At 46.0% G+C, this 17,799-nt stretch overlaps 7 non-coding genes and 1 pseudogene across 7 annotated transcripts; all 8 read left to right on the top strand.

The window, feature by feature from the left end:
* The first annotated feature begins 1,745 nt into the window (after positions 1-1,745).
* Positions 1,746-1,936, top strand: LOC130343892 (U2 spliceosomal RNA). Its single transcript, XR_008883028.1, has one exon. It is a non-coding gene; the product is annotated as a U2 spliceosomal RNA (small nuclear RNA).
* A 2,087-nt stretch (positions 1,937-4,023) lies between these two features.
* Positions 4,024-4,214, top strand: LOC130343891 (U2 spliceosomal RNA). The gene has a single exon (XR_008883027.1). It is a non-coding gene; the product is annotated as a U2 spliceosomal RNA (small nuclear RNA).
* Positions 4,215-6,304: 2,090 nt separating this feature from the next.
* LOC130343890 (U2 spliceosomal RNA) lies at positions 6,305-6,495 on the top strand. Its single transcript, XR_008883026.1, has one exon. It is a non-coding gene; the product is annotated as a U2 spliceosomal RNA (small nuclear RNA).
* Positions 6,496-8,585: 2,090 nt separating this feature from the next.
* LOC130343889 (U2 spliceosomal RNA) lies at positions 8,586-8,776 on the top strand. The gene has a single exon (XR_008883025.1). It is a non-coding gene; the product is annotated as a U2 spliceosomal RNA (small nuclear RNA).
* A 2,083-nt stretch (positions 8,777-10,859) lies between these two features.
* Positions 10,860-11,050, top strand: LOC130343888 (U2 spliceosomal RNA). The gene has a single exon (XR_008883024.1). It is a non-coding gene; the product is annotated as a U2 spliceosomal RNA (small nuclear RNA).
* A 2,100-nt stretch (positions 11,051-13,150) lies between these two features.
* Positions 13,151-13,341, top strand: LOC130343886 (U2 spliceosomal RNA). The gene has a single exon (XR_008883023.1). It is a non-coding gene; the product is annotated as a U2 spliceosomal RNA (small nuclear RNA).
* Positions 13,342-15,437: 2,096 nt separating this feature from the next.
* On the top strand, positions 15,438-15,628 carry LOC130343873 (U2 spliceosomal RNA). Its single transcript, XR_008883018.1, has one exon. It is a non-coding gene; the product is annotated as a U2 spliceosomal RNA (small nuclear RNA).
* A 2,091-nt stretch (positions 15,629-17,719) lies between these two features.
* Positions 17,720-17,799, top strand: LOC130343880 (U2 spliceosomal RNA; annotated as a pseudogene; the record flags this gene model as incomplete).

Below are 17,799 nucleotides of genomic sequence, written 5' to 3'. Positions count from 1 at the left end.
AAATCTCATCCCTTCCCCAATATCGCGCCACACCCCTACCCCTTAATTCCCTGGTTGAACTTGATGGACATATGTCTTTTTTCGACCGTACTAACTATGTAACTATGTAACATAACATGGGGGGGGGGGGGTCTCCTGGCTGTTCACACAGGTGTGTCATTGCTGTACATTGACCATGCATTGCTTCTGTGGTATTGCAAAGGCAAAGACAAATGCTTCCAGCCATCCATTGCACTAATGGATTGGTCATCAGCTGGCTGTCTATGTCCCGCATCAATATAGACCAAAGTACAGAGGGTTAGGCTATGCTATTGTGCACCTACCTGATGCATCAGAAGGTGCGAGGCCCTTGCTAAATTCTGTGCACAGACTTTGAGATCTATGCTTTAGACTGTATCTAAACCTGCTCCAACATGGACTGACATTCTGGCCTACTTTCAGCCGATGCGACTTGTCTGTCGCTGAACAGTCGCTTTTTATGTATTCAGCACCTATGTATAATGTTGTAAAAATGCTCTAGAAGCTAAAGTCGCAGAAATGTCACACATATTTGGCCTGCAACTTTCTGTGCGACAAATTCAGACAGGAAAAATCAGTATAAATCCTTAGAAAATGATCCCCCAGTGTCTCCATCTGCTGGCGGTATTGAATAAGCATTGCTGCACTGATGGGGTATGCATTAGACGAAAAAAAAGAAGAAAAAGAAGAATAATACGCCCAGAAAAGAGGCGAAAAGGAGAAAAACGTAAAAAAACGTGAAAAAAAAGTAAGAGGAAGAGAAGGGAAAAAAAGGTGGAAATGGGTTTAAAAGTGATTTCGGCGGAGAAATATATATATATATATATATATATATATATATATATATATATATATGCGCACACACACACATAGATATAAACGTATTCTCCGTTGAGATATTGCAGCCGCTGCTGTGTCCAGGCCCAGGAGCCTTAGCACTGTGCTGTGATGTCACTCAATACCACTGACATCACTAGGTGTAAACAACATCTCTCCTTTGCTGTGTATGTGACTATGGAGCTGTTTGGTGATGTCGTCTATTACGGCCTTCATAGAAGCAACAGGAGATTGTTGCATCCATCTTGAACCCTCAGAACTACAGTGCTATGATGTCACTCACTTCCACAGGCCTTGCAGAGTGTAAACAACAACAACCCAGCTTTGTTGTGTATGTAACCATAGGGATTTGTGATGTCACCTAGAACCTTCACAGCAGCGACAGCTTTATGAGGAGCATCAGCACTGCTCTGCCTGAGCAGAACCATCACCGCCATAGGTTGTCAAATAACCCGGATTTAACCCACACAGGTAAGTCCAATGGGGTGCAGGCATGTCCTCTATGCTTACAGCTTCCCGTGGGTGTTGGTTTGATACCGTTTGGGGACAGCCAAGGAGGCATCTGCAGGCAACAAAGGTAGGTGTGTGCTTGTGTGTGTGTTTCCTATGCAGATCCTAAGCCCAGTGTCACATGCAAGTAGGAGGAGTAAGAAGGGTTCCTGGCAAATCCGGGTTATGGATTGCATTTAAAAAGGCCCCATGGGAGTGCAATGGGCCCCTGTCTTGCTGCTTAGCAATAATGGTATGGGTTTAGGTTCTGCTGTGTGTACTGGTGGTTGACTGCCCCCCAGCCCAGAGTGTGCATGGAAAATTGTCTGGCAGCCTCCCTGACAGCAAGCAGTGATAGTGCCCATGAAGGGGACCTTGTTGGGCCCGCCCCTTTCACGGTTATCGCTTCTCGGCCTTTTGGCTAAGATCAAGTGTAGTATCTGTTCTTATCAGTTTAATATCTGATACGTCCCCTATCTGGGGACCATATATTAAATGGATTTTTGAGAACGGGGGCCGATTTCGAAGCTTGCTTCCGTCGCCCTATGCATTGACCCGATATGGCAGTATCTTCGGGTACAGTGCACCACCCCCTTACAGGGTTAAAAAGAAAGATTCCTACTTTCATTGCTACCTGCTTGCTGGCTAGCCAGCTAGCCAGCCCTGTGGGCCTTGCTGCTGCTGCAGCCAAAAAACAAAAGGTGGTGCTGCTGCTGCTTCTGCTGCTTCTGCTTCTGCTTGTGTCTGGCCCCTGTTGGAGCGTCCAGGCACAGGACTTCTGCTGCTGCTGACTAAATGGCCTCCTTAATTGGATCATTTGAGTAGCCAGCACACCTGTGCAGGTAGGGCATGACATGATAGGCAGCTGCCTTGATAGCGGGTGGGTGCTGAATGTTCCTAATTGACAAAATAAGATTAATGCTTATGAAGAAATATAAAATCTCATCCCTTCCCCAATATCGCGCCACACCCCTACCCCTTAATTCCCTGGTTGAACTTGATGGACATATGTCTTTTTTCGACCGTACTAACTATGTAACTATGTAACATAACATGGGGGGGGGGGGGGTCTCCTGGCTGTTCACACAGGTGTGTCATTGCTGTACATTGACCATGCATTGCTTCTGTGGTATTGCAAAGGCAAAGACAAATGCTTCCAGCCATCCATTGCACTAATGGATTGGTCATCAGCTGGCTGTCTATGTCCCGCATCAATATAGACCAAAGTACAGAGGGTTAGGCTATGCTATTGTGCACCTACCTGATGCATCAGAAGGTGCGAGGCCCTTGCTAAATTCTGTGCACAGACTTTGAGATCTATGCTTTAGACTGTATCTAAACCTGCTCCAACATGGACTGACATTCTGGCCTACTTTCAGCCGATGCGACTTGTCTGTCGCTGAACAGTCGCTTTTTATGTATTCAGCACCTATGTATAATGTTGTAAAAATGCTCTAGAAGCTAAAGTCGCAGAAATGTCACACATATTTGGCCTGCAACTTTCTGTGCGACAAATTCAGACAGGAAAAATCAGTATAAATCCTTAGAAAATGATCCCCCAGTGTCTCCATCTGCTGGCGGTATTGAATAAGCATTGCTGCACTGATGGGGTATGCATTAGACGAAAAAAAAGAAGAAAAAGAAGAATAATACGCCCAGAAAAGAGGCGAAAAGGAGAAAAACGTAAAAAAACGTGAAAAAAAAGTAAGAGGAAGAGAAGGGAAAAAAAGGTGGAAATGGGTTTAAAAGTGATTTCGGCGGAGAAATATATATATATATATATATATATATATATATATATATATATGCGCACACACACACATAGATATAAACGTATTCTCCGTTGAGATATTGCAGCCGCTGCTGTGTCCAGGCCCAGGAGCCTTAGCACTGTGCTGTGATGTCACTCAATACCACTGACATCACTAGGTGTAAACAACATCTCTCCTTTGCTGTGTATGTGACTATGGAGCTGTTTGGTGATGTCGTCTATTACGGCCTTCATAGAAGCAACAGGAGATTGTTGCATCCATCTTGAACCCTCAGAACTACAGTGCTATGATGTCACTCACTTCCACAGGCCTTGCAGAGTGTAAACAACAACAACCCAGCTTTGTTGTGTATGTAACCATAGGGATTTGTGATGTCACCTAGAACCTTCACAGCAGCGACAGCTTTATGAGGAGCATCAGCACTGCTCTGCCTGAGCAGAACCATCACCGCCATAGGTTGTCAAATAACCCGGATTTAACCCACACAGGTAAGTCCAATGGGGTGCAGGCATGTCCTCTATGCTTACAGCTTCCCGTGGGTGTTGGTTTGATACCGTTTGGGGACAGCCAAGGAGGCATCTGCAGGCAACAAAGGTAGGTGTGTGCTTGTGTGTGTGTTTCCTATGCAGATCCTAAGCCCAGTGTCACATGCAAGTAGGAGGAGTAAGAAGGGTTCCTGGCAAATCCGGGTTATGGATTGCATTTAAAAAGGCCCCGTGGGAGTGCAATGGGCCCCTGTCTTGCTGCTTAGCAATAATGGTATGGGTTTAGGTTCTGCTGTGTGTACTGGTGGTTGACTGCCCCCCAGCCCAGAGTGTGCATGGAAAATTGTCTGGCAGCCTCCCTGACAGCAAGCAGTGATAGTGCCCATGAAGGGGACCTTGTTGGGCCCGCCCCTTTCACGGTTATCGCTTCTCGGCCTTTTGGCTAAGATCAAGTGTAGTATCTGTTCTTATCAGTTTAATATCTGATACGTCCCCTATCTGGGGACCATATATTAAATGGATTTTTGAGAACGGGGGCCGATTTCGAAGCTTGCTTCCGTCGCCCTATGCATTGACCCGATATGGCAGTATCTTCGGGTACAGTGCACCACCCCCTTACAGGGTTAAAAAGAAAGATTCCTACTTTCATTGCTACCTGCTTGCTGGCTAGCCAGCTAGCCAGCCCTGTGGGCCTTGCTGCTGCTGCAGCCAAAAAACAAAAGGTGGTGCTGCTGCTGCTTCTGCTGCTTCTGCTTCTGCTTGTGTCTGGCCCCTGTTGGAGCGTCCAGGCACAGGACTTCTGCTGCTGCTGACTAAATGGCCTCCTTAATTGGATCATTTGAGTAGCCAGCACACCTGTGCAGGTAGGGCATGACATGATAGGCAGCTGCCTTGATAGCGGGTGGGTGCTGAATGTTCCTAATTGACAAAATAAGATTAATGCTTATGAAGAAATATAAAATCTCATCCCTTCCCCAATATCGCGCCACACCCCTACCCCTTAATTCCCTGGTTGAACTTGATGGACATATGTCTTTTTTCGACCGTACTAACTATGTAACTATGTAACATAACATGGGGGGGGGGGGGTCTCCTGGCTGTTCACACAGGTGTGTCATTGCTGTACATTGACCATGCATTGCTTCTGTGGTATTGCAAAGGCAAAGACAAATGCTTCCAGCCATCCATTGCACTAATGGATTGGTCATCAGCTGGCTGTCTATGTCCCGCATCAATATAGACCAAAGTACAGAGGGTTAGGCTATGCTATTGTGCACCTACCTGATGCATCAGAAGGTGCGAGGCCCTTGCTAAATTCTGTGCACAGACTTTGAGATCTATGCTTTAGACTGTATCTAAACCTGCTCCAACATGGACTGACATTCTGGCCTACTTTCAGCCGATGCGACTTGTCTGTCGCTGAACAGTCGCTTTTTATGTATTCAGCACCTATGTATAATGTTGTAAAAATGCTCTAGAAGCTAAAGTCGCAGAAATGTCACACATATTTGGCCTGCAACTTTCTGTGCGACAAATTCAGACAGGAAAAATCAGTATAAATCCTTAGAAAATTATCCCCCAGTGTCTCCATCTGCTGGCGGTATTGAATAAGCATTGCTGCACTGATGGGGTATGCATTAGACGAAAAAAAAGAAGAAAAAGAAGAATAATACGCCCAGAAAAGAGGCGAAAAGGAGAAAAACGTAAAAAAACGTGAAAAAAAAGTAAGAGGAAGAGAAGGGAAAAAAAGGTGGAAATGGGTTTAAAAGTGATTTCGGCGGAGAAATATATATATATATATATATATATATATATATATATATATATATATGCGCACACACACACATAGATATAAACGTATTCTCCGTTGAGATATTGCAGCCGCTGCTGTGTCCAGGCCCAGGAGCCTTAGCACTGTGCTGTGATGTCACTCAATACCACTGACATCACTAGGTGTAAACAACATCTCTCCTTTGCTGTGTATGTGACTATGGAGCTGTTTGGTGATGTCGTCTATTACGGCCTTCATAGAAGCAACAGGAGATTGTTGCATCCATCTTGAACCCTCAGAACTACAGTGCTATGATGTCACTCACTTCCACAGGCCTTGCAGAGTGTAAACAACAACAACCCAGCTTTGTTGTGTATGTAACCATAGGGATTTGTGATGTCACCTAGAACCTTCACAGCAGCGACAGCTTTATGAGGAGCATCAGCACTGCTCTGCCTGAGCAGAACCATCACCGCCATAGGTTGTCAAATAACCCGGATTTAACCCACACAGGTAAGTCCAATGGGGTGCAGGCATGTCCTCTATGCTTACAGCTTCCCGTGGGTGTTGGTTTGATACCGTTTGGGGACAGCCAAGGAGGCATCTGCAGGCAACAAAGGTAGGTGTGTGCTTGTGTGTGTGTTTCCTATGCAGATCCTAAGCCCAGTGTCACATGCAAGTAGGAGGAGTAAGAAGGGTTCCTGGCAAATCCGGGTTATGGATTGCATTTAAAAAGGCCCCGTGGGAGTGCAATGGGCCCCTGTCTTGCTGCTTAGCAATAATGGTATGGGTTTAGGTTCTGCTGTGTGTACTGGTGGTTGACTGCCCCCCAGCCCAGAGTGTGCATGGAAAATTGTCTGGCAGCCTCCCTGACAGCAAGCAGTGATAGTGCCCATGAAGGGGACCTTGTTGGGCCCGCCCCTTTCACGGTTATCGCTTCTCGGCCTTTTGGCTAAGATCAAGTGTAGTATCTGTTCTTATCAGTTTAATATCTGATACGTCCCCTATCTGGGGACCATATATTAAATGGATTTTTGAGAACGGGGGCCGATTTCGAAGCTTGCTTCCGTCGCCCTATGCATTGACCCGATATGGCAGTATCTTCGGGTACAGTGCACCACCCCCTTACAGGGTTAAAAAGAAAGATTCCTACTTTCATTGCTACCTGCTTGCTGGCTAGCCAGCTAGCCAGCCCTGTGGGCCTTGCTGCTGCTGCAGCCAAAAAACAAAAGGTGGTGCTGCTGCTGCTGCTTCTGCTGCTTCTGCTTCTGCTTGTGTCTGGCCCCTGTTGGAGCGTCCAGGCACAGGACTTCTGCTGCTGCTGACTAAATGGCCTCCTTAATTGGATCATTTGAGTAGCCAGCACACCTGTGCAGGTAGGGCATGACATGATAGGCAGCTGCCTTGATAGCGGGTGGGTGCTGAATGTTCCTAATTGACAAAATAAGATTAATGCTTATGAAGAAATATAAAATCTCATCCCTTCCCCAATATCGCGCCACACCCCTACCCCTTAATTCCCTGGTTGAACTTGATGGACATATGTCTTTTTTCGACCGTACTAACTATGTAACTATGTAACATAACATGGGGGGGGGGGGGGGGGGTCTCCTGGCTGTTCACACAGGTGTGTCATTGCTGTACATTGACCATGCATTGCTTCTGTGGTATTGCAAAGGCAAAGACAAATGCTTCCAGCCATCCATTGCACTAATGGATTGGTCATCAGCTGGCTGTCTATGTCCCGCATCAATATAGACCAAAGTACAGAGGGTTAGGCTATGCTATTGTGCACCTACCTGATGCATCAGAAGGTGCGAGGCCCTTGCTAAATTCTGTGCACAGACTTTGAGATCTATGCTTTAGACTGTATCTAAACCTGCTCCAACATGGACTGACATTCTGGCCTACTTTCAGCCGATGCGACTTGTCTGTCGCTGAACAGTCGCTTTTTATGTATTCAGCACCTATGTATAATGTTGTAAAAATGCTCTAGAAGCTAAAGTCGCAGAAATGTCACACATATTTGGCCTGCAACTTTCTGTGCGACAAATTCAGACAGGAAAAATCAGTATAAATCCTTAGAAAATTATCCCCCAGTGTCTCCATCTGCTGGCGGTATTGAATAAGCATTGCTGCACTGATGGGGTATGCATTAGACGAAAAAAAAGAAGAAAAAGAAGAATAATACGCCCAGAAAAGAGGCGAAAAGGAGAAAAACGTAAAAAAACGTGAAAAAAAAGTAAGAGGAAGAGAAGGGAAAAAAAGGTGGAAATGGGTTTAAAAGTGATTTCGGCGGAGAAATATATATATATATATATATATATATATATATATATATGCGCACACACACACATAGATATAAACGTATTCTCCGTTGAGATATTGCAGCCGCTGCTGTGTCCAGGCCCAGGAGCCTTAGCACTGTGCTGTGATGTCACTCAATACCACTGACATCACTAGGTGTAAACAACATCTCTCCTTTGCTGTGTATGTGACTATGGAGCTGTTTGGTGATGTCGTCTATTACGGCCTTCATAGAAGCAACAGGAGATTGTTGCATCCATCTTGAACCCTCAGAACTACAGTGCTATGATGTCACTCACTTCCACAGGCCTTGCAGAGTGTAAACAACAACAACCCAGCTTTGTTGTGTATGTAACCATAGGGATTTGTGATGTCACCTAGAACCTTCACAGCAGCGACAGCTTTATGAGGAGCATCAGCACTGCTCTGCCTGAGCAGAACCATCACCGCCATAGGTTGTCAAATAACCCGGATTTAACCCACACAGGTAAGTCCAATGGGGTGCAGGCATGTCCTCTATGCTTACAGCTTCCCGTGGGTGTTGGTTTGATACCGTTTGGGGACAGCCAAGGAGGCATCTGCAGGCAACAAAGGTAGGTGTGTGCTTGTGTGTGTGTTTCCTATGCAGATCCTAAGCCCAGTGTCACATGCAAGTAGGAGGAGTAAGAAGGGTTCCTGGCAAATCCGGGTTATGGATTGCATTTAAAAAGGCCCCGTGGGAGTGCAATGGGCCCCTGTCTTGCTGCTTAGCAATAATGGTATGGGTTTAGGTTCTGCTGTGTGTACTGGTGGTTGACTGCCCCCCAGCCCAGAGTGTGCATGGAAAATTGTCTGGCAGCCTCCCTGACAGCAAGCAGTGATAGTGCCCATGAAGGGGACCTTGTTGGGCCCGCCCCTTTCACGGTTATCGCTTCTCGGCCTTTTGGCTAAGATCAAGTGTAGTATCTGTTCTTATCAGTTTAATATCTGATACGTCCCCTATCTGGGGACCATATATTAAATGGATTTTTGAGAACGGGGGCCGATTTCGAAGCTTGCTTCCGTCGCCCTATGCATTGACCCGATATGGCAGTATCTTCGGGTACAGTGCACCACCCCCTTACAGGGTTAAAAAGAAAGATTCCTACTTTCATTGCTACCTGCTTGCTGGCTAGCCAGCTAGCCAGCCCTGTGGGCCTTGCTGCTGCTGCAGCCAAAAAACAAAAGGTGGTGCTGCTGCTGCTTCTGCTGCTTCTGCTTCTGCTTGTGTCTGGCCCCTGTTGGAGCGTCCAGGCACAGGACTTCTGCTGCTGCTGACTAAATGGCCTCCTTAATTGGATCATTTGAGTAGCCAGCACACCTGTGCAGGTAGGGCATGACATGATAGGCAGCTGCCTTGATAGCGGGTGGGTGCTGAATGTTCCTAATTGACAAAATAAGATTAATGCTTATGAAGAAATATAAAATCTCATCCCTTCCCCAATATCGCGCCACACCCCTACCCCTTAATTCCCTGGTTGAACTTGATGGACATATGTCTTTTTTCGACCGTACTAACTATGTAACTATGTAACATAACATGGGGGGGGGGGGGGTCTCCTGGCTGTTCACACAGGTGTGTCATTGCTGTACATTGACCATGCATTGCTTCTGTGGTATTGCAAAGGCAAAGACAAATGCTTCCAGCCATCCATTGCACTAATGGATTGGTCATCAGCTGGCTGTCTATGTCCCGCATCAATATAGACCAAAGTACAGAGGGTTAGGCTATGCTATTGTGCACCTACCTGATGCATCAGAAGGTGCGAGGCCCTTGCTAAATTCTGTGCACAGACTTTGAGATCTATGCTTTAGACTGTATCTAAACCTGCTCCAACATGGACTGACATTCTGGCCTACTTTCAGCCGATGCGACTTGTCTGTCGCTGAACAGTCGCTTTTTATGTATTCAGCACCTATGTATAATGTTGTAAAAATGCTCTAGAAGCTAAAGTCGCAGAAATGTCACACATATTTGGCCTGCAACTTTCTGTGCGACAAATTCAGACAGGAAAAATCAGTATAAATCCTTAGAAAATGATCCCCCAGTGTCTCCATCTGCTGGCGGTATTGAATAAGCATTGCTGCACTGATGGGGTATGCATTAGACGAAAAAAAAGAAGAAAAAGAAGAATAATACTCCCAGAAAAGAGGCGAAAAGGAGAAAAACGTAAAAAAACGTGAAAAAAAAGTAAGAGGAAGAGAAGGGAAAAAAAGGTGGAAATGGGTTTAAAAGTGATTTCGGCGGAGAAATATATATATATATATATATATATATATATATATATATGCGCACACACACACATAGATATAAACGTATTCTCCGTTGAGATATTGCAGCCGCTGCTGTGTCCAGGCCCAGGAGCCTTAGCACTGTGCTGTGATGTCACTCAATACCACTGACATCACTAGGTGTAAACAACATCTCTCCTTTGCTGTGTATGTGACTATGGAGCTGTTTGGTGATGTCGTCTATTACGGCCTTCATAGAAGCAACAGGAGATTGTTGCATCCATCTTGAACCCTCAGAACTACAGTGCTATGATGTCACTCACTTCCACAGGCCTTGCAGAGTGTAAACAACAACAACCCAGCTTTGTTGTGTATGTAACCATAGGGATTTGTGATGTCACCTAGAACCTTCACAGCAGCGACAGCTTTATGAGGAGCATCAGCACTGCTCTGCCTGAGCAGAACCATCACCGCCATAGGTTGTCAAATAACCCGGATTTAACCCACACAGGTAAGTCCAATGGGGTGCAGGCATGTCCTCTATGCTTACAGCTTCCCGTGGGTGTTGGTTTGATACCGTTTGGGGACAGCCAAGGAGGCATCTGCAGGCAACAAAGGTAGGTGTGTGCTTGTGTGTGTGTTTCCTATGCAGATCCTAAGCCCAGTGTCACATGCAAGTAGGAGGAGTAAGAAGGGTTCCTGGCAAATCCGGGTTATGGATTGCATTTAAAAAGGCCCCGTGGGAGTGCAATGGGCCCCTGTCTTGCTGCTTAGCAATAATGGTATGGGTTTAGGTTCTGCTGTGTGTACTGGTGGTTGACTGCCCCCCAGCCCAGAGTGTGCATGGAAAATTGTCTGGCAGCCTCCCTGACAGCAAGCAGTGATAGTGCCCATGAAGGGGACCTTGTTGGGCCCGCCCCTTTCACGGTTATCGCTTCTCGGCCTTTTGGCTAAGATCAAGTGTAGTATCTGTTCTTATCAGTTTAATATCTGATACGTCCCCTATCTGGGGACCATATATTAAATGGATTTTTGAGAACGGGGGCCGATTTCGAAGCTTGCTTCCGTCGCCCTATGCATTGACCCGATATGGCAGTATCTTCGGGTACAGTGCACCACCCCCTTACAGGGTTAAAAAGAAAGATTCCTACTTTCATTGCTACCTGCTTGCTGGCTAGCCAGCTAGCCAGCCCTGTGGGCCTTGCTGCTGCTGCAGCCAAAAAACAAAAGGTGGTGGTGCTGCTGCTGCTTCTTCTGCTTCTGCTTGTGTCTGGCCCCTGTTGGAGCGTCCAGGCACAGGACTTCTGCTGCTGCTGACTAAATGGCCTCCTTAATTGGATCATTTGAGTAGCCAGCACACCTGTGCAGGTAGGGCATGACATGATAGGCAGCTGCCTTGATAGCGGGTGGGTGCTGAATGTTCCTAATTGACAAAATAAGATTAATGCTTATGAAGAAATATAAAATCTCATCCCTTCCCCAATATCGCGCCACACCCCTACCCCTTAATTCCCTGGTTGAACTTGATGGACATATGTCTTTTTTCGACCGTACTAACTATGTAACTATGTAACATAACATGGGGGGGGGGGGGGGGTCTCCTGGCTGTTCACACAGGTGTGTCATTGCTGTACATTGACCATGCATTGCTTCTGTGGTATTGCAAAGGCAAAGACAAATGCTTCCAGCCATCCATTGCACTAATGGATTGGTCATCAGCTGGCTGTCTATGTCCCGCATCAATATAGACCAAAGTACAGAGGGTTAGGCTATGCTATTGTGCACCTACCTGATGCATCAGAAGGTGCGAGGCCCTTGCTAAATTCTGTGCACAGACTTTGAGATCTATGCTTTAGACTGTATCTAAACCTGCTCCAACATGGACTGACATTCTGGCCTACTTTCAGCCGATGCGACTTGTCTGTCGCTGAACAGTCGCTTTTTATGTATTCAGCACCTATGTATAATGTTGTAAAAATGCTCTAGAAGCTAAAGTCGCAGAAATGTCACACATATTTGGCCTGCAACTTTCTGTGCGACAAATTCAGACAGGAAAAATCAGTATAAATCCTTAGAAAATGATCCCCCAGTGTCTCCATCTGCTGGCGGTATTGAATAAGCATTGCTGCACTGATGGGGTATGCATTAGACGAAAAAAAAGAAGAAAAAGAAGAATAATACGCCCAGAAAAGAGGCGAAAAGGAGAAAAACGTAAAAAAACGTGAAAAAAAAGTAAGAGGAAGAGAAGGGAAAAAAAGGTGGAAATGGGTTTAAAAGTGATTTCGGCGGAGAAATATATAAATATATATATATATATATATATATATATATATATATATATATATATATGCGCACACACACACATAGATATAAACGTATTCTCCGTTGAGATATTGCAGCCGCTGCTGTGTCCAGGCCCAGGAGCCTTAGCACTGTGCTGTGATGTCACTCAATACCACTGACATCACTAGGTGTAAACAACATCTCTCCTTTGCTGTGTATGTGACTATGGAGCTGTTTGGTGATGTCGTCTATTACGGCCTTCATAGAAGCAACAGGAGATTGTTGCATCCATCTTGAACCCTCAGAACTACAGTGCTATGATGTCACTCACTTCCACAGGCCTTGCAGAGTGTAAACAACAACAACCCAGCTTTGTTGTGTATGTAACCATAGGGATTTGTGATGTCACCTAGAACCTTCACAGCAGCGACAGCTTTATGAGGAGCATCAGCACTGCTCTGCCTGAGCAGAACCATCACCGCCATAGGTTGTCAAATAACCCGGATTTAACCCACACAGGTAAGTCCAATGGGGTGCAGGCATGTCCTCTATGCTTACAGCTTCCCGTGGGTGTTGGTTTGATACCGTTTGGGGACAGCCAAGGAGGCATCTGCAGGCAACAAAGGTAGGTGTGTGCTTGTGTGTGTGTTTCCTATGCAGATCCTAAGCCCAGTGTCACATGCAAGTAGGAGGAGTAAGAAGGGTTCCTGGCAAATCCGGGTTATGGATTGCATTTAAAAAGGCCCCGTGGGAGTGCAATGGGCCCCTGTCTTGCTGCTTAGCAATAATGGTATGGGTTTAGGTTCTGCTGTGTGTACTGGTGGTTGACTGCCCCCCAGCCCAGAGTGTGCATGGAAAATTGTCTGGCAGCCTCCCTGACAGCAAGCAGTGATAGTGCCCATGAAGGGGACCTTGTTGGGCCCGCCCCTTTCACGGTTATCGCTTCTCGGCCTTTTGGCTAAGATCAAGTGTAGTATCTGTTCTTATCAGTTTAATATCTGATACGTCCCCTATCTGGGGACCATATATTAAATGGATTTTTGAGAACGGGGGCCGATTTCGAAGCTTGCTTCCGTCGCCCTATGCATTGACCCGATATGGCAGTATCTTCGGGTACAGTGCACCACCCCCTTACAGGGTTAAAAAGAAAGATTCCTACTTTCATTGCTACCTGCTTGCTGGCTAGCCAGCTAGCCAGCCCTGTGGGCCTTGCTGCTGCTGCAGCCAAAAAACAAAAGGTGGTGCTGCTGCTGCTTCTGCTGCTTCTGCTTCTGCTTGTGTCTGGCCCCTGTTGGAGCGTCCAGGCACAGGACTTCTGCTGCTGCTGACTAAATGGCCTCCTTAATTGGATCATTTGAGTAGCCAGCACACCTGTGCAGGTAGGGCATGACATGATAGGCAGCTGCCTTGATAGCGGGTGGGTGCTGAATGTTCCTAATTGACAAAATAAGATTAATGCTTATGAAGAAATATAAAATCTCATCCCTTCCCCAATATCGCGCCACACCCCTACCCCTTAATTCCCTGGTTGAACTTGATGGACATATGTCTTTTTTCGACCGTACTAACTATGTAACTATGTAACATAACATGGGGGGGGGGGGGTCTCCTGGCTGTTCACACAGGTGTGTCATTGCTGTACATTGACCATGCATTGCTTCTGTGGTATTGCAAAGGCAAAGACAAATGCTTCCAGCCATCCATTGCACTAATGGATTGGTCATCAGCTGGCTGTCTATGTCCCGCATCAATATAGACCAAAGTACAGAGGGTTAGGCTATGCTATTGTGCACCTACCTGATGCATCAGAAGGTGCGAGGCCCTTGCTAAATTCTGTGCACAGACTTTGAGATCTATGCTTTAGACTGTATCTAAACCTGCTCCAACATGGACTGACATTCTGGCCTACTTTCAGCCGATGCGACTTGTCTGTCGCTGAACAGTCGCTTTTTATGTATTCAGCACCTATGTATAATGTTGTAAAAATGCTCTAGAAGCTAAAGTCGCAGAAATGTCACACATATTTGGCCTGCAACTTTCTGTGCGACAAATTCAGACAGGAAAAATCAGTATAAATCCTTAGAAAATGATCCCCCAGTGTCTCCATCTGCTGGCGGTATTGAATAAGCATTGCTGCACTGATGGGGTATGCATTAGACGAAAAAAAAGAAGAAAAAGAAGAATAATACGCCCAGAAAAGAGGCGAAAAGGAGAAAAACGTAAAAAAACGTGAAAAAAAAGTAAGAGGAAGAGAAGGGAAAAAAAGGTGGAAATGGGTTTAAAAGTGATTTCGGCGGAGAAATATATATATATATATATATATATATATATATATATATATATATATATATATGCGCACACACACACATAGATATAAACGTATTCTCCGTTGAGATATTGCAGCCGCTGCTGTGTCCAGGCCCAGGAGCCTTAGCACTGTGCTGTGATGTCACTCAATACCACTGACATCACTAGGTGTAAACAACATCTCTCCTTTGCTGTGTATGTGACTATGGAGCTGTTTGGTGATGTCGTCTATTACGGCCTTCATAGAAGCAACAGGAGATTGTTGCATCCATCTTGAACCCTCAGAACTACAGTGCTATGATGTCACTCACTTCCACAGGCCTTGCAGAGTGTAAACAACAACAACCCAGCTTTGTTGTGTATGTAACCATAGGGATTTGTGATGTCACCTAGAACCTTCACAGCAGCGACAGCTTTATGAGGAGCATCAGCACTGCTCTGCCTGAGCAGAACCATCACCGCCATAGGTTGTCAAATAACCCGGATTTAACCCACACAGGTAAGTCCAATGGGGTGCAGGCATGTCCTCTATGCTTACAGCTTCCCGTGGGTGTTGGTTTGATACCGTTTGGGGACAGCCAAGGAGGCATCTGCAGGCAACAAAGGTAGGTGTGTGCTTGTGTGTGTGTTTCCTATGCAGATCCTAAGCCCAGTGTCACATGCAAGTAGGAGGAGTAAGAAGGGTTCCTGGCAAATCCGGGTTATGGATTGCATTTAAAAAGGCCCCGTGGGAGTGCAATGGGCCCCTGTCTTGCTGCTTAGCAATAATGGTATGGGTTTAGGTTCTGCTGTGTGTACTGGTGGTTGACTGCCCCCCAGCCCAGAGTGTGCATGGAAAATTGTCTGGCAGCCTCCCTGACAGCAAGCAGTGATAGTGCCCATGAAGGGGACCTTGTTGGGCCCGCCCCTTTCACGGTTATCGCTTCTCGGCCTTTTGGCTAAGATCAAGTGTAGTATCTGTTCTTATCAGTTTAATATCTGATACGTCCCCTATCTGGGGACCATATATTAAATGGATTTTTGAGAACGGGGGCCGATTTCGAAGCTTGCTTCCGTCGCCCTATGCATTGACCCGATATGGCAGTATCTTCGGGTACAGTGCACCACCCCCTTACAGGGTTAAAAAGAAAGATTCCTACTTTCATTGCTACCTGCTTGCTGGCTAGCCAGCTAGCCAGCCCTGTGGGCCTTGCTGCTGCTGCAGCCAAAAAACAAAAGGTGGTGCTGCTGCTGCTTCTGCTGCTTCTGCTTCTGCTTGTGTCTGGCCCCTGTTGGAGCGTCCAGGCACAGGACTTCTGCTGCTGCTGACTAAATGGCCTCCTTAATTGGATCATTTGAGTAGCCAGCACACCTGTGCAGGTAGGGCATGACATGATAGGCAGCTGCCTTGATAGCGGGTGGGTGCTGAATGTTCCTAATTGACAAAATAAGATTAATGCTTATGAAGAAATATAAAATCTCATCCCTTCCCCAATATCGCGCCACACCCCTACCCCTTAATTCCCTGGTTGAACTTGATGGACATATGTCTTTTTTCGACCGTACTAACTATGTAACTATGTAACATAACATGGGGGGGGGGTCTCCTGGCTGTTCACACAGGTGTGTCATTGCTGTACATTGACCATGCATTGCTTCTGTGGTATTGCAAAGGCAAAGACAAATGCTTCCAGCCATCCATTGCACTAATGGATTGGTCATCAGCTGGCTGTCTATGTCCCGCATCAATATAGACCAAAGTACAGAGGGTTAGGCTATGCTATTGTGCACCTACCTGATGCATCAGAAGGTGCGAGGCCCTTGCTAAATTCTGTGCACAGACTTTGAGATCTATGCTTTAGACTGTATCTAAACCTGCTCCAACATGGACTGACATTCTGGCCTACTTTCAGCCGATGCGACTTGTCTGTCGCTGAACAGTCGCTTTTTATGTATTCAGCACCTATGTATAATGTTGTAAAAATGCTCTAGAAGCTAAAGTCGCAGAAATGTCACACATATTTGGCCTGCAACTTTCTGTGCGACAAATTCAGACAGGAAAAATCAGTATAAATCCTTAGAAAATGATCCCCCAGTGTCTCCATCTGCTGGCGGTATTGAATAAGCATTGCTGCACTGATGGGGTATGCATTAGACGAAAAAAAAGAAGAAAAAGAAGAATAATACGCCCAGAAAAGAGGCGAAAAGGAGAAAAACGTAAAAAAACGTGAAAAAAAAGTAAGAGGAAGAGAAGGGAAAAAAAGGTGGAAATGGGTTTAAAAGTGATTTCGGCGGAGAAATATATATATATATATATATATATATATATATATATATATATATATATATGCGCACACACACACATAGATATAAACGTATTCTCCGTTGAGATATTGCAGCCGCTGCTGTGTCCAGGCCCAGGAGCCTTAGCACTGTGCTGTGATGTCACTCAATACCACTGACATCACTAGGTGTAAACAACATCTCTCCTTTGCTGTGTATGTGACTATGGAGCTGTTTGGTGATGTCGTCTATTACGGCCTTCATAGAAGCAACAGGAGATTGTTGCATCCATCTTGAACCCTCAGAACTACAGTGCTATGATGTCACTCACTTCCACAGGCCTTGCAGAGTGTAAACAACAACAACCCAGCTTTGTTGTGTATGTAACCATAGGGATTTGTGATGTCACCTAGAACCTTCACAGCAGCGACAGCTTTATGAGGAGCATCAGCACTGCTCTGCCTGAGCAGAACCATCACCGCCATAGGTTGTCAAATAACCCGGATTTAACCCACACAGGTAAGTCCAATGGGGTGCAGGCATGTCCTCTATGCTTACAGCTTCCCGTGGGTGTTGGTTTGATACCGTTTGGGGACAGCCAAGGAGGCATCTGCAGGCAACAAAGGTAGGTGTGTGCTTGTGTGTGTGTTTCCTATGCAGATCCTAAGCCCAGTGTCACATGCAAGTAGGAGGAGTAAGAAGGGTTCCTGGCAAATCCGGGTTATGGATTGCATTTAAAAAGGCCCCGTGGGAGTGCAATGGGCCCCTGTCTTGCTGCTTAGCAATAATGGTATGGGTTTAGGTTCTGCTGTGTGTACTGGTGGTTGACTGCCCCCCAGCCCAGAGTGTGCATGGAAAATTGTCTGGCAGCCTCCCTGACAGCAAGCAGTGATAGTGCCCATGAAGGGGACCTTGTTGGGCCCGCCCCTTTCACGGTTATCGCTTCTCGGCCTTTTGGCTAAGATCAAGTGTAGTATCTGTTCTTATCAGTTTAATATCTGATACGTCCCCTATCTGG

Source organism: Hyla sarda, unplaced genomic scaffold, assembly GCF_029499605.1.
Source record: "Hyla sarda isolate aHylSar1 unplaced genomic scaffold, aHylSar1.hap1 scaffold_697, whole genome shotgun sequence".
NCBI classification, from domain to species: Eukaryota; Metazoa; Chordata; class Amphibia; order Anura; family Hylidae; genus Hyla; species Hyla sarda.
Note: the sequence above shows the minus strand (reverse complement) of the source record. Positions and strands in the feature narration are given on the sequence as shown.